Below are 15,472 nucleotides of genomic sequence, written 5' to 3'. Positions count from 1 at the left end.
TGTTTCTGTACATAACAACAGTATATCCTGAAGACGAGTTCATATTAAAATATGTAAGGATCATTTCTCTCTTAGGCCTCATGGAATTCCTTCAGCTGACCATAATTTAGACAGTGTTCTATTGCTAGACATTTGGGTTGTTTCCAGTCTTCTGCTATTACAAACCGTATTGAGATGAATAACCTTTGACATAAGTTATTTCATAAATGTGTGAATATGTCTGGAATATGTCCGAAGGGCAAATTCCTAAAAGTGACGTTGCTAGATGAAAGGTCGGTGCATTTGCCAGTGGGGTTTCTAATTGCCCTCCTCATAGGTGGTGCTAATGTGCAAAGAGTGTTGTTTCCTTAAACTCTCACCAGTGCAGTCTGTTATCAAAGATTTCGACCTTTGCAAATCAGTAGGTGAAAAATTGCATTTCTCTTATTGTGAATAGGGTTAAGCATCTTTTTAATGGTCATTTGTAGTTCTTTTTCTGTTGAATTGTCTGTAACCTTTGTTCTTTTTACTGATTTGTAGGAATACGTTATATATTTGAGAAGTTAACCTTTTTTTGGTGATAGGTGTTTTAAATCTTTTTTCTATTGTGTTCTTTGCCAATTGACTTCTTTTAATGGTTCTGGCATGAAAATGCTTTTAATTTGTCAAACCTAATGATCTTTTTTATGATTTTAGTTTAGTTTTATGTCACAATTAGATCTTCCTTATTCTGAGGTAACATAAGAATTCTCACATGGTTTCTCAGGACACGTGGGTGGCTCTGTCAGTTGGGTGTGCAACTTTGATTTCGGCTCAGGTCATGATCAGGGTCCTGGGATGGAGTCCTGCTTGGGCTCCACACTCAGCAGGGAGTCTCCCTGAGGATTCTCTCTTCCCTCTCCCCTTGCTCCTTCCCCTGCTCACATACTTGCTTTCTCTCTGTCTAAAATAAAAATAGACAAAACTTAAAAAAAAAATTATCAGTTAGTTTCTTGTAGTACTTTTATGGTTTGTTCTTTTTTTTCCCCACATAGAAATCTTTGATCCAGTTGAAATTTATTTCGATGAAAGATAAGAGCTATGAACACAAATTTTCTTTTTAGATGACACTTACTTGGCCTAACACCATCTTTTGAATAATCCATCCTTTCCCCCTTGAACTTGAGATGCCAACTTGATCATTGCCTAAATTTTGTATGTTTTTAGACTTATTTCTGGATTTTCTCTGTTCTCCCACCAATCTACCTATTCACATGCCATTTAATAATTATAGTTTATTTTTTAAAATAATTATAGTTTATTGCTTTTATATCTGGTAGGTAGGATTAGTTCTGTTTTTACTCTCTTTTCCCAAAGTTTTCATGGTTCTTGCTTATTTTTCCACAGGAACTTCAAAATTGGTTTAACATTTAAGCCTAGAACAACAAACGCAAAATCTTGTCCATGTTTTTATTAAGTCCATGTTCAATGTTGGGGTTAAAGAGAAAAGCTGTCTTTATGCTTTGAGGCTTCCTGTTCAAGATCATGGTGGGTCTTTTCATTCACTCCACTGTTCTTTTGTACCCCTCTGGAGCATTTAGAGATTTTTTTTTTTTTTAATAGATATTCCTCATTTCCTGAGAGGTCTATTTTTTTTTAATTTTTTATTTCTTTTCAGCGTAACAGTATTGTTTTTGCACCGTACCCAGTGCTCCATGCAATCCGTGTCCTCTCTAATACCCACCACCTGGTTCCCCCAACCTCCCCCCACCCCCCGCCCCTTCAAAACCCTCAGGTTGTTTTTCAGAGTCCATAGTCTCTCATGGTTCACTTCCCCTTCCAATTTCCCTCAACTCCCTTCTCCTCTCCATCGCCCCTTGTCCTCCATGCTATTTGTTATGCTCCACAATAAGTGAAGCCATATGATAATTGACTCTCTCTGCTTGACTTATTTCACTCAGTGTAATCTCTTCCAGTCCCGTCCATGTTGCCACAAAAGTTGGGTATTCATCCTTTCTGATGGAGGCATAATACTCCATAGTGTATATGGACCACATCTTCCTTATCCATTCGTCCGTTGAAGGGAATCTTGGTTCTTTCCACAGTTTGGCAACTGTGGCCATTGCTGCTATAAACATTGGGGTACAGATGGCCCTTCTTTTCACTACATCTGTATCTTTGGGGTAAATACCCAGTAGTGCAATTGCAGGGTCATAGGGAAGCTCTATTTTTAATTTCTTGAGGAATCTCCACACTGTTCTCCAAAGTGGCTGCACCAACTTGCATTCCCACCAACAGTGTAAGAGGGTTCCCCTTTCTCCACATCCTCTCCAACACATGTTGTTTCCTGTCTTGCTAATTTGGCCTCTAACTGGTGTAAGGTGGTGTCTCAATGTGGCTTTAATTTGAATCTCCCTGATGGCTAGTGATGATGAACATTTTTTCATGTGTCTGATAGCCATTTGTATGTCTTCATTGGAGAAGTGTCTGTTCATATCTTCTGCCCATTTTTTTATATGAGTGTCTGTTTTGTGTGTTGAGTTTGAGGAGTTCTTTATAGATCCTGGATATCAACCTTTTGTCTGTACTGTCATTTGCAAATATTTTCTCCCATTCCGTGGGTTGCCTCTTTGTTTTGTTGACTGTTTCCTTTGCTGTGCAGAAGCTTTTGATCTTGATGAAGTCCCAAAAGTTATTTTCGCTTTTGTTTCCTTTGCCTTTGGAGACATATCTTGAAAGAAGTTGCTGTGGCTGATATTGAAGAGGTTACTGCCTATGTTCTCCTCTAGGATTCTGATGGATTCCTGTCTCATGTTGAGGCCTTTTGTCCATTTTGAGTTTATCTTTGTGTACGGTGTAAGAGAATGGTCAAGTTTCATTCTTCTACATATAGCTGTCCAGTTTTTCCAGCACCATTTATTGAAGAGACTGTCTTTTTTCCACTATATATTTTTTCCTGTTTTGTCAGATTATTTGCCCATAGAGTTGAGGGTCCACATCTGGGCTCTCTACGCTGTTCCACTGGTCTATGTGTCTGTTTTTATGCCAGTACCATGCTGTCTTGGTGATCACAGCTTTGTAGTAAAGCTTGAAATCAGGTAACGTGATGCCCCCAGTTTTATTTTTGTTTTTCAACATTTCCTTAGCGATTCGGGGTCTCTTCTGATTCCATACAAATTTCTGGATTATTTGCCCCAGCTCTTTGAAAAATACCGGTGGAACTTTGATCGGAATGGCATTAAAAGTATAGATTGCTCTAGGCAGTATAGACATTTTAACAATGTTTATTCTTCCGATCCAAGAGCATGGAATGGTCTTCCATCTTTTTGTGTCTTCTTCAATTTCTTTCATGAGTGTTCTGTAGTTCCCCGAGTACATTTCCTTTACCTCTTTGGTTAGGTTTATTCCCGGGTATCTTATGGTTCTTGGTGCTATAGTAAATGGAATCGATTCTCTAATTTCCCTTTCTGTATTTTCCTTGTTAGTGTCTAAGAAAGCCACTGATCTCTGTACATTGACTTTGTATCCTGCCACATTGCTCAATTGCCGTATGAGTTCTAGTGGTTTGAGGGTGGAGTCTTTTGGGTTTTCCATATAAAGAATCATGTCATCTGCAAAGAGAGAGAGTCTGACTTCTTCACTGCCAATTTGGATACCTTTTATTTCTCTTTGTTGTCTGATTGCTGTTGCTAGGACTTCTAATACTATGTTGAACAAGTGTGGTGAGAGTGGGCATCCTTGTCGTGTTCCTGATCTCAACGGGAAGGCTGCAAGCTTTTTCCCATTGAGGATGATATTTGCTGTGGGTCTTTCATAGATAGATTTTATGAAGTTCAGGAATGTTCCCTCTATCCCTATACTTTGAAGCGTTTTAATCAGGAATGGATGCTGGATTTTGTCAAATGCTTTTTCTGCATCAATTGAGAGGACCATGTGGTTCTTCTCTCTTCTCTTATTAATTTGTTCTATCACATTGATTGATTTGCAAATGTTGAACCATGCTTGTAGCCCAGGGATGAATCCCGCCTGGTCATGGTGGATAATCTTTTTCATGTGCTGTTGGATCTTGTCTGCTAGGATCTTGTTGAGAATCTTAGCGTCCATATTCATCAGTGATATTGGTCTGAAATTCTCCTTTTTGGTATGGTCTTTGCCTGGTTTGGGGATCAGGGTAATGCTGGCTTCATAGAAAGAGTCTGGAAGTTTTCCTTCTGCTTCAATTTTTTGAAACAGCTTCAGGAGAATAGGTGTTATTTCTTCTTTGAAAGTTTGGTAGAATTCCCCAGGGAATCCATCAGGTCCTGGGCTCTTGTTTTTTGGGAGGTTTTTGATCACTGCTTCAATCTCATTACTAGATATCGGTCTACTCAGGTTGTCAATTTCTTCCTGGTTCAATTTTGGGAATTTATAGTTTTCCAGGAATGCATCCATTTCACCTAGATTGCATATAACTGTTGATAATAACTTCTGATGATTGTTTCTACTTCCTTGGTGTTGTGATCTCTCCCTTTTCATTCATAATTTTATTAATTTGTGCTTTCTCTTTTCTTTTGGATTAGTGTGGCCAATGGTTTATTGATATTATTCTTTCAAAAAACCAGCTTCTAGTTTCATTGATATGTTCTACTGTATCTCTGGTTTCTACCTCATTGATCTCTGCTCTAATCTTGATTATTTCCCTCCTTATGTGTGGAGTTGGTTTGATTTGTTGTTGATTCTCCAGTTCTTTAAGGTATAGAGACAGCTGGTGTATTCTGGATTTTTCAAATTTTTTTGAGGGAGGCTTGGATAGCTATGTATTTCCCCCTTAGGACCACCTTTGCTGTATCCCATAGGTTTTGGACCAAAGTGTCTTCATTCTCATTGGTTTCCATGAATTGTTTAAGTTCTTCTTTGATCTCCTGGTTGATCCAAGCATTCTTAAGCAAGGTGGTCTTTAGCTTCCAGGTGTTTGAGTTCCTTCCAAACTTTTCCTTGTGATTGAGCTCCAGTTTCAAAGCATTGTGATCTGAGAATATGCAGGGAATAATCTCAGTCTTCTGGTATTGGTTGCATCCTTATTTGTGACCCGGTATGTGGTCTCTTCTTGAGAAGGTTCCATGTGCACTTGAGAAGAATGAGTATTCTGTTGTTTTAGGATGGAATGTTCTGTATATATCTATGAGGTCCATCTGGTCCAATGTGTCATTCAATGCTCTTGTTTCTTTATTGATTTTCTGCTTCGATGATCTGTCTATTTCTGAGAGAGGCGTGTTAAGATCTCCTACTATTAATGTATTCATATCAATATGATTCTTTATCTTGATTAACAGTTTTCTTATGTAATTGGCTGCTCCCATATTGGGGGCATAGATATTTACAATTGTTAGATCATCTTGGTGGATAGTCCCTTTAAGAATGATGTAGTGTCCTTCTGTATCTCTGACTACAGTCTTTAGTTTAAAATCTAATTTATCTGATATGAGAATCACTACCCCGGCCTTCTTTTGAGACCCATTGGCATGAAAGATGCTTCTCCATCCCTTCACTTTCAGTCTGGGTGTATCTTTAGGTTTAGAATGGGTCTCTTGTAGACCACATATGGATGGGTCCTGTCGTTTTATCCAATCTGCAACCCTGTGTCATTTTATGGGAGCATTTAGGCCATTCACATTGAGAGTGATTATTGAGAGATATGTTTTTATTGACATCGTGTTACCTTTGAAGTCTTTCTTTCTGTAGATTGTCTCTAAATTTCTGTTCAATGCTATTCTTAGGATTTTTCCTCTTTTATAGAACCCCCCTTAATATTTCCTGCAGTGTCGGCTTGGTGGTTGCATAGTCTTTTAAGCCTTGCTGGTCTTGGAAACTCTTTATCACTCCATCCATTTTGAATGTCAGTCTTGCTGGATAAAGTATTCTTGGCTGCATGTTCTTCTCATTTAGTGCCCTGAATATATCTTGCCAACCCTTTCTGGCTTGCCAGGTCTCTGTGGACAGGTCTGACATTATTCTGATGGGCTTTCCTCTGTAAGTAAGGAGCTTCTTTGTCCTAGCGGCTTTCAAGAGATTGTATCTACAATTATGATTCCTCAGTTTGACTATCAGTTGCCTTGATGTTTTTTAGGAATCTATAATCTTGGGTGGAGACCATTCAACCTCTAGTACATGAACACTGGTTCCATTTGCGAGATTGGGAAAATTTTCATGAAGAACTTGTTCCACTATATCTTCTAGACTTCTTTCTTTCTCCTCCTCTTCAGGGATTCCAATAATTCTGACGTTGGAACGTTTCATGGCATCATTTATTTCCCTGATTCTGTTTTCGTGGCTCCTAAGCTGTTTGTTCCAGGCTTCCTCCTGATCCTTTCTCTCAATCTGTTTGTCCTCCAGATCACTAATTCTATCTTCTGTCTCAGTCACCCTAGCTTTGAGAGAATTTAGATTAGATTGGAACTCATTGAGAGCATTGTGAGCTTCATCCCTGGTCGCTTTCAGTTCTGCCCTAATCAGTTCCGTTTGGTCATCCATGGCTTTCTCCAACCTAGCTATTGCCTGGATAATTGTTAGCCTGAATTCTCTTTCCGACATATTGTTTATGTTGATAGCTGTTAGCTCTGTTGCAGAAGGCCCATCCTCTGTATTTTTCTTCTGTTGGCCATTCCTCCTCCTAGTCATTTTGGTGAGAGATGACTGAATGGATGTAGCTGGATGTATCGACGATGGTGCAGTCAAGGTGCACCCTGGAACACTTCTGAGAATCAGGATTCCTCACCCAAATGAGAGAAAAAAGAAAAGAAAAAGAAAAAAAAAAAAGAGAGAGAGAGACAGGAAAAAAAGGGAAGATATAAGAGAAGGTTCAGCCCAAATGGGCCCCAAGGTAAGATTTATGAATTATACAAAAACAGACAAACAAAAAGACTGATAAAAGTATATGACAAGAGAAAAAAAAAATATATATATATAAGCAAATAAAGGAAGAACATCGTCAAAAAGAACCCCAAGTATAAGATTTATATACTATCAGGACAAACACAAAAACACAGAAACACTGGCGGAAGAAAAAGATGGGAGAGTGGTTATAAATTCTCAGTGAGGGCGAGGAAGGTTGTTTTGATTCTTCCTGGACGTATCTTGATATCTTTGTTAAAGGACTCAACTTTCCTAAGATAAAGGGGGACTAAAAATTGGTTTACCTATAGGGGTAGCATTGATTGGGGAAAGGGGATTACCTTGAAGTTTAACTCTATATGAATATTAGAAAATGAAAATAAAAAAGGAATAAACTAGACTAAACTAAACTAAAATTTTAAAAAAATTTAAAAAAATGCAAAAGAAAAACATGTGTATGTATCAAAAAGTTCAGGTTAGAAGATTATTATGGAATTTGATGTACTGGACATCTCAGTGTGATGGTAAATAGGTTAAAAAAATTATCTATATAAAAAAAAATGAACCAGAATAGTGGGAACGAGTTAAAAATAAAAGTTGTCCTATGAAGTAGTGGTGGTGGTTCTCTTGTAGTCTTTTTTTTTTTTTTTTCCTTTCCTGGTTGGTTTTCTGGGGGAGGGGCCTACCACGTGAGTTTTCAGTCAATGATGTTCCCTGAGTTAAGTCCTCCCGCCCCCCTCAAGGGGGTGGGCTCTGAGGAAACTGGTTTTTTCAAGCCTTTTGTTCTATGGAGGTTTTTATGTTTATTCACTTTCTTTTCTCTCGCCTTGACCACTTTTGATGGTTTTTGTAGGTTTAGAGGAAAGCAAAGTGCACCCTGACCTCCCTCTCAGAGAGAAACCTCAGTCTGGCTGCAGAGCCCATATAAATTCCCCCTTGGCCGCTGGCAGAGCAGGTTCCAAGTCGCGGTCCCTGGGGATGCAGGATCTTCTGCTTGTACCCAAAACCACGGCAGCAGCGGCTGTCTGGGCAGCTCCGGACCGCCAGAGAGGTTCCAAGCAGCGATCGCACACTGAGATTTTCCTGCTGGCTCGGGCTGGGAGTGCCTGGTCTTTCTGGGTCTAAGAGCACCAGGCTGGCACGCACCTCTCTCAGGGGAGGCTGTGGGTCACACATGAGTCTCAGGCTCTGAAAGCAGGGTGTGGGTTCGAGAACACCAGGCTGGGCCTTCGCGCACCTCTCTCAGGAGAGGGTGAGGGGCGCATGCGTCTCAGGTTCTGTAGCACAGCTCGGAGTTCTGCCGTCTGGTGAGGGTCCCAGCCCCTCCCAGCCGGACCCCACGGGTTCTCGGGCGCACTGGTGGCTCAGGGACCAAGACCTGGTTTCTCCGCTGCACTCTCTCTGGCTCAGCGTCAGGGGAGGCTGTCCTGGGTCCGGGGACTTAAGCCCTTGTCCCTAGCCGCCCCGATTCCCACAATTCACCCCCCCCCCGCCATGATCCTTTGCTCTCTTTGAGTGCTTTCAACCAGTCTCCAAGTTAATGCTGGTCCCCAGATGCAGGGCTCTCGTATTGGGGTATTACTTTCCAACCGGTCATCTCTGGTGGCTCCCTCCCCCTTTTGTTTATCTTCCGGTATCAGTCCGACGTTCTCACTCTGCTGTACCTGCCCGCTGGCGTCTTCTGTCCCTGTAGAGATCCAGACGTGTATAATTCTGATCTCAGGCTGATTTCATGGGTGATCAGAGTTCTTTGGTAGGTAATCAGCTCACTTTAGGGTACAGGTTGAAACAGCGCCTCCTTCTACTTCCCCGCCATCTTGTCCTCTTCCCTGAGAGGTCTATTTTTGATACTTTATCTTTTTTATTGTCCTTTTAAATTTATGTTTTTGGGGTTATTAGGTGTTTTGAGAATGCATTTCAGAACTATTCTACATATTTGGTCAAGTTGGAGAAATTGGACCCAGATAGTCTCCAGTCTTTTTTATTTTTTTTTAAGATTTTAAAAATTTATTTGACAGAGAGAGAGCACTGGCAGGGGGTGTGGCTTGATTTCAGGACCCTGGGAACATAACCTGAGCTGAAGGCAGATGCTTAACCAACCGAGCCACCCAGGCGTCCCTGTTAGTCTCCAGTCTTGAACAATTAGAATTTTGGACAAAATATATCAAACACCAGTTTTTAGACCGTGGACAAAAAGCAGCACAGGACTTGCAATCCTAGAAAGAATGTAAGAAGAAATAAGTCCGCCATGGCCATGTATGCCCCTAATTAATCCTAGGCTCCCTTACAACTTGGTATGATCATGTGTCATGGTTCTGGTCAAAGAGATGTAAGCAGGTGCCTGCCAGAGATTCCCAGGTAAGTTTTGCTTTCCTGTAAAGAGGACTATCCTGTTTGCTTCCTTCTTTTTTGTTCCTGTATGGTAGGTGAAAGGGAGACTGGAGTTGGTATAAGTGTCTTATAATTTTTTTAAAAATGGACCGGAGGGGCGCCTGGGTGGCTCAGTGGGTTAAAGGCTCTGCCTTCGGCTCAGGTCATGATCCCAGGGTCTTGGGATCAAGCCCCACATCAGGTTCTCTGCTCAGCAGGAAGCCTGCTTCTCCCTCTCTCTCTCTGCCAACCTCTCTGCCTACTTGTGATCTCTGTCTGTCAAATAAATAAATAATATATTTCTTTAAAAAAAATGGACTGGAGAATGGCATCCAAATGCTACTACAGCTCAGACTATTTACCTCATGATTTGTGGTGAGAAAAATAACCCCGATTCTGGGGAGGTTTCAGTTACATAGTTTACCACAGCCCCAGCTGGAAGGACACTTTAGGTGGAAGAGTGAAGGAGACTTGGGGACACAGGGATTAAGGCTTCTGAAGAAAGACTGCACTAACTTACTCTAGGAACTCCTACTCTGCGGAGGCAGGGAGCCAACATGGTGGCCACAGCTGTCCTGGTGCACTAGTCCTTCATGGGGAGGAACTTTCTGGGAGAGTCTCAGTCAGTGCCATTTTGCTGCCCTCCAAAGCTGCCCCATGGAAAAATACCCTTTTAGGAACTTAGTGGAAAATGTGTGAGCCATGCAGATATTATTCTTAGGCAACATCCTAGGAGGGGCAGAACAACAAAACGGGAAGATCTTGGGTCCCAGAAGCCATGGGCATAAGCCTGGACAGCTAATGCCAAGACTATTGAGTCAGAGTCAAGTAGAAGCCTTCTATCTCGTTTAAGCCAGTGTTATTTGGGGTTGATTCCTCATCCAAGTTATCCCAAGAAAGTATATCTTGTGTCAAATTGTTAAAATTTGTCCATCCATGATAAAATTAAGGGTATAAAATTTTACCTTTCAATGTAAAGCAATATTTGTATAAAGTCTGTTATGGAATTGATAGACATTAGGGAACTCTTCTAGCTTCTTTATGATGAAAAAGACTTTTTCAACAGTTTTAGGTAACTTACAGAATCTCCAAGACCTGGAGCCAAGATTTGGATGCTACAAAGATAGGAAAACCATCAGCCAAGAGAAATACCCAGGTGTGTGGCAGAAGGTCCACCATATACTGCCTCCCCTCAGCACTTGTGACACTCAAGATCTGACACCAAAGTGTCCCCAGAGCTTCCCCAGAAGAGCTGAAGACTTCCAACCTCATGCTGGTTAGAAGGGCCATTCTCCTGTCACTCTCTTACTACACGTTCCCTCCCTTCCCAAATAGTAGGCTTGCGGGTTCAAACCCAGACCACACCCAATTCTGAAGCTGCAAAGAAGTCTGGAAATTACAGAGCAGAACATTCTAGGCTCTGCAACAGGAGAGCCACCAGAGCAGGACTGAGAGGCATTGTGTGAGCCGGTCATAATATCTCCCGCAGAAAGGGATGCTGACTTATGCCTGTGAGAGCTTTGCCCTGGGAAGTGTGGCACACTGTGTGTTGCTGTGCCTTTTGGAAGTACGTCTGAAACATGAACTAATGAAATCCTCAGGGACACCTGGATGGCTCAGTTGTTAAGCATCTGCCTTTGGCTCAGGTCCTGACCCCAGGGTTCTGGGATGGATTCCCGAGTCGGGCTCTCTGCTTAGCAGGAAGTCTGCTTCTCCCTCTCCCACTCCCCCTGCTTGTGTTCCTGTTCTCACTGGGTCTCCTTCTGCCAAATAAAGAAATAAAATCTTTTAAAAAGAATAATAAAGAGACCCTCACTAATGTGGTGATTTGTTATATTTCCATAAACTTCTTACGCAAATCAAATGTAAGATTAATAAATGTTGCTTGCTCCTGGGAATCTGTTACTCCATTGTACATCTACATACACAACATAGCACACATTTAAAAAAGTTTTTATTTAAATTCCAGTGAGTTAACATACAGAGTAGTATTGGTTTCAGGTGTACAATATAGTGATTCAACACTTCCACATACCACCCTGCCCTCATCACAAGTGCCCTCCTTAATCCCCATTGGTAATCCTTTGGTAATCAGTTTTTTTCTCTATAGTTAAGAATCTGTTTCTTGGGGCACCTGGGTGGCTCAGTGGGTTAAGCCTCTGCCTTCATTCAGTTCAGGTCATGATCTCAGGGTCCTGGGATCGAGCCCCACATCAGGCTCTCTGCTCAGCGGGGAGCCTGCTTCACCTTCTCTCTCTGCCTGCCTCTCTGCCTACTTGTGATCTCTCTCTCTGTGTCAAATAAATAAATAAAATCTTTTTTAAAAAAAGGAATCTGTTTCTTGGTTTGCCTCTCTCTTTTATCCCCCTTTGCTTATTTATTTCTTAAATTCCACATATGAGGGAAATCATAGGGCATTTGTCTTTCTCTGACTGACTTATTTTGTTTAGCATTATAATTTCTAGCTCCATCCATGTTTTTGCAAATGGCAAGATTGCATTCTTTTTTTTTATGGCTGAGTAATATTCCATTAAACATATATACCACCACCTCTCCTTTATCCACTCTTTAGTTGATGGACGCTGGGGCTATTTCTATGATTTGGCTATTGTAGATAATGCTGCTATAAACATTGGGGTGCCTAGTATTCTTGTATCCTTAAATACTTAGTAGGGAGATTGCTGGATCATGAGGTAGTTTTGTTTTTAACTTTTTGAGGAACTTCCATACAGTTTTCCAGAGTGTGGGCACCAGTCTGTACTTCTACCAACAGTATGGTGCACATTTTCTAATTCTGAAAATATTGGGAACTTAGTCACTTAAGGTCATGTGTATCATAATCCAGACAAGGAGACACTCCCTGAGCCTTAGGCCTTCTTCCTCTTTTTTCCCCGGCCGAATAGCCTTTCCCTTTGTGATCTCATCTTCAGGAAACACTTGGTTCCCCAGCCTACTTTCCAGGGCCTTGACAGCCCCTGAATACCTTTTGAGGTACCTAGTGGCACACCCAATGAACACGGCCAAATCCAAACTCACAAACCTCCTCCCTAAACTTAGTCTTCTTCCTGTGTTTCCTCCAAACCTCTCCCCGAGAGGCTGTGAACCCCGCACATAGACCGTGAGGTCCAGCAACATTGGGATCAAGTCCCCGAAATTCTAACGGTGAAACCTCTCACTGCCACCATGTTCTCTCATCTTAAGAGAGGGGGCTGCCAATCACTAAATGGTTACCGTGAGGGTGAGGTGAGTTCACCATGCGTGATGTCTGCGGCTGCATACCAGTCTCCTCCGAGACTGAGCGGAGAGAACAGCAATCACCGATGATACGACCTCTTGCTGCTGTGGCCGGTGGGGAATGCGGGCGTGCTCAGCCGGGCAGTTCTGCAGGGGGGCTCTCTAAAGGCTGAGCTGGGGACAGGGGGACACACAGCCCTCTCGGGGGCTGGCACAGCTGGTGTTCCTGAGGCCTCTCCCCCTCTTTCTCTCTGGGATCTCTGCACGGTGGCCTCAAGGTAGCCAGACTTCTTATGCAGTGGCCAGAGGATGCCCAGAGCAAGGGGCCCAAAACAAACCTGTACAAGCCCCAGGGAGTTTGTAACTGAGCTCAGGCGTCCTGCTCTAGTTACGGAGAACAGCGATCCCCAAAAACCTGCCTGGGGTCCCGGGGCGGAGGTACGAACTCCGACTGTGCATGGAGGCCTCTTGAAAAACTCCTGGGCTTATTAAAACAAGCTATTATAGTGAGTGACCATAAAAATGTTCCAGGGGTTAGCTTCACGGCAGAGTGATTAAAAGACTGAATTAAAGATCTGCTACTTATCTTTCTTTCACAAAGAGACAAGGTTCAAATTGTTGGTCACTTCTATAGCACAAATATCTGCGGGGCAAGTCATACTAAGGAACACCTTTCCTACCTGAGCTATTTTTAGGAAAACAAACACACTTAATCTCGCTGCCTGGTTGGTGTTTGGAAACGTTTCCATCTGATGTGCTCTGGTTTCCAAAGTCTGTGTCACCTGTGAAAACGCTCTCTGAACATTCTCTTCCAGCTGGCCTTCAGGGTCAGCTGGCTTCCTGCTGACGCGGTCCTTGCTTGCTGACCGAAACCCCACACTTGGCCGCAGAACTGATCTATTTCCCTTGAGACCCTGCAGACCGCTGGCTTTGGGGAAGAAAGAGCCAGACTTTTCAGAAAATAAGGCGTGATCGCACTTCAAAACAGCTGCCACTAGCCATGGTATCCCCCATAAGGAGTCTTGCTTCCTGGGGGAAAGGAGAGGTCTGGCCTGCCTCGCCCAGGTGCAGCTAGTTGGGCTGCGGAGGTATCCTTTACTGAGAAACCCCTGTCGAGAGGAGTAATCTGGAAGGCTTGCCAGACGAAATGATTAACTGCTGAGCGCCAGCTTCTCTTGCGTGAGGCCCCCTCACCTTTTCCAGTGACTTCCTCTTTAAAAGCCCTCTGCTTCACCTGGACTGGGAAGATGGTCTATGGGACGTTAGCCCATCGTCTTCTCTTAAGAAAGCATACATTTACATCAACCAGACTCTTTGAGTATTGGCTTTGGAGTGGCCAGTAGCTGACCGTGGGTTAGGAACTGGTTCTCTGCCCAGTAACCATTTTAAAAGCTAGAATTTTCCATTCAGTTTAAGAATCTTCCTGGGGCGTCTGTGTGCCTCAGTTGGTTGGGCAACTACTTTCAGCTCCAGTCCCATACCGGGCTCCCCCTCCGTGGGGAGTCTGTTTCTTTTTTTCTTTCTTTCTTTCTTTTTTTTTTTTTTAAGACTTTATTTATTTATTTGACAGAGAGAGTCAACCTACTGAATCACCCAGGCGCCCTGGGGAATCTGTTTCTCCCTCTGACCCTCCCACCTCTGGTGCTCGCCCGCTTTCTTTCACTTTCTCAAACAAAACAAAACAAAACAAAAAACTTAAAAAAAAAATCTGGGGTGCCTGGGTGGCTCAGTGGGTTGAGCCTCTGCCTTCAGCTCAGGTCATGGTCTCAGGGTCCTGGGATCCAGCCCCGCATTGGGCTCTCTGCTCAGCGAGGAGCCTGCTTCCCCCTCTCTCTGCCTGCCTCTCTGCCTACTTGTGATTTTTCTCTGCCAATAAATAAATAAAATCCTTAAAAAACAAATCTTCCAAACTAGAACTGACTTACACTACTAGACCATGGATCCATTTGTTAAAAATACAAATGCAAAATCGGGTAGTTCACAAGAACGCAGTAGGGAAATGGAAATCTAGCAAATGAATTCCAGTAAAAACCTTTGCATAGTTGATGGGTGGAACTGAAAACTCAGCATCAGGGTTTACTTTAATAAACCACTAGTTGATGGTCTATTTGGACCCAAGGTTCTTTGTGAGGTCTCCCCCCAACCCCTTCTATAGTCATTAAATGCAAGTATCAACAAAGTGGACCTTGGCCTTGTTTTATCATGAAGTGTTAAATCAGGATTTTCAAAATAATAAAGCATTTATTATTATTAGCAAAATAGGCCTTTGTGTGTGTGTGAGGGAATAAAAAGGCTTTTGATCACGTGCTTCTCCTGATAAGGATGTCGTGTGTAAAGCGCTGGAAGACCACTGACACGAACACTCTGTCAGCGGGCTGGAAGATGGCCTCAGCAGGTGACCTGGTGTCCTCAGCTTTGTGGCTTCGTGGCGCCGCCTCGACTGTGGGGGAAAGGGGAGAGTCAGGAGCCCTTGCCCCCGGGTTCCTGCTGAGCATCGTCCCCTCCCTCCCTTCCTAGAACCTTACACCCCCGGGAAGGAGGAGGAACAAGTTTCATTAATTCTGCCTATAGCAGCCTTGATTACATATGATTGTCCCCCAACGTTGCCGTCAGTCTCTATGAATGTCATTTGTTTCCTTCACAACCACCCTCTTTCTCCAAAGTGTTCACCATTTGGAAATCACTCATGTTCTTAAGTGATGCCTCTTGATTCTATCACAATTTGGCTCCAAGGGCTTTCAAGAGGAAAAAAATGTCCTGATGTGATGGCTGAGTCATGCTTCATGAAAATGAGCAATTCATTCCCAGCACGCGCTCTGGTAACATTACATTACATTTGCGGAGACCATGTGTCTTCTGGGAGTTTTGTTTCATGAAAGGAGAAATGAAGTCACTCTGCTTTTAACTCCTTTGATAAGCTTAACGAAACAAAGCAGCATTTCTTAATTTAAAGATGATCATGAACCGAAAGTACTGAAGTCCTCCTTTCTTTCTCTTGGATCCTGATGGCAAGCAAGGTCCTGTTCGGCCCGCCGAATCT

This window comes from Lontra canadensis, unplaced genomic scaffold (assembly GCF_010015895.1).
Source record: "Lontra canadensis isolate GAN:19392208 unplaced genomic scaffold, GSC_riverotter_1.0 scaffold1, whole genome shotgun sequence".
In the NCBI taxonomy this organism is placed as follows: domain Eukaryota; kingdom Metazoa; phylum Chordata; class Mammalia; order Carnivora; family Mustelidae; genus Lontra; species Lontra canadensis.
Note: the sequence above shows the minus strand (reverse complement) of the source record.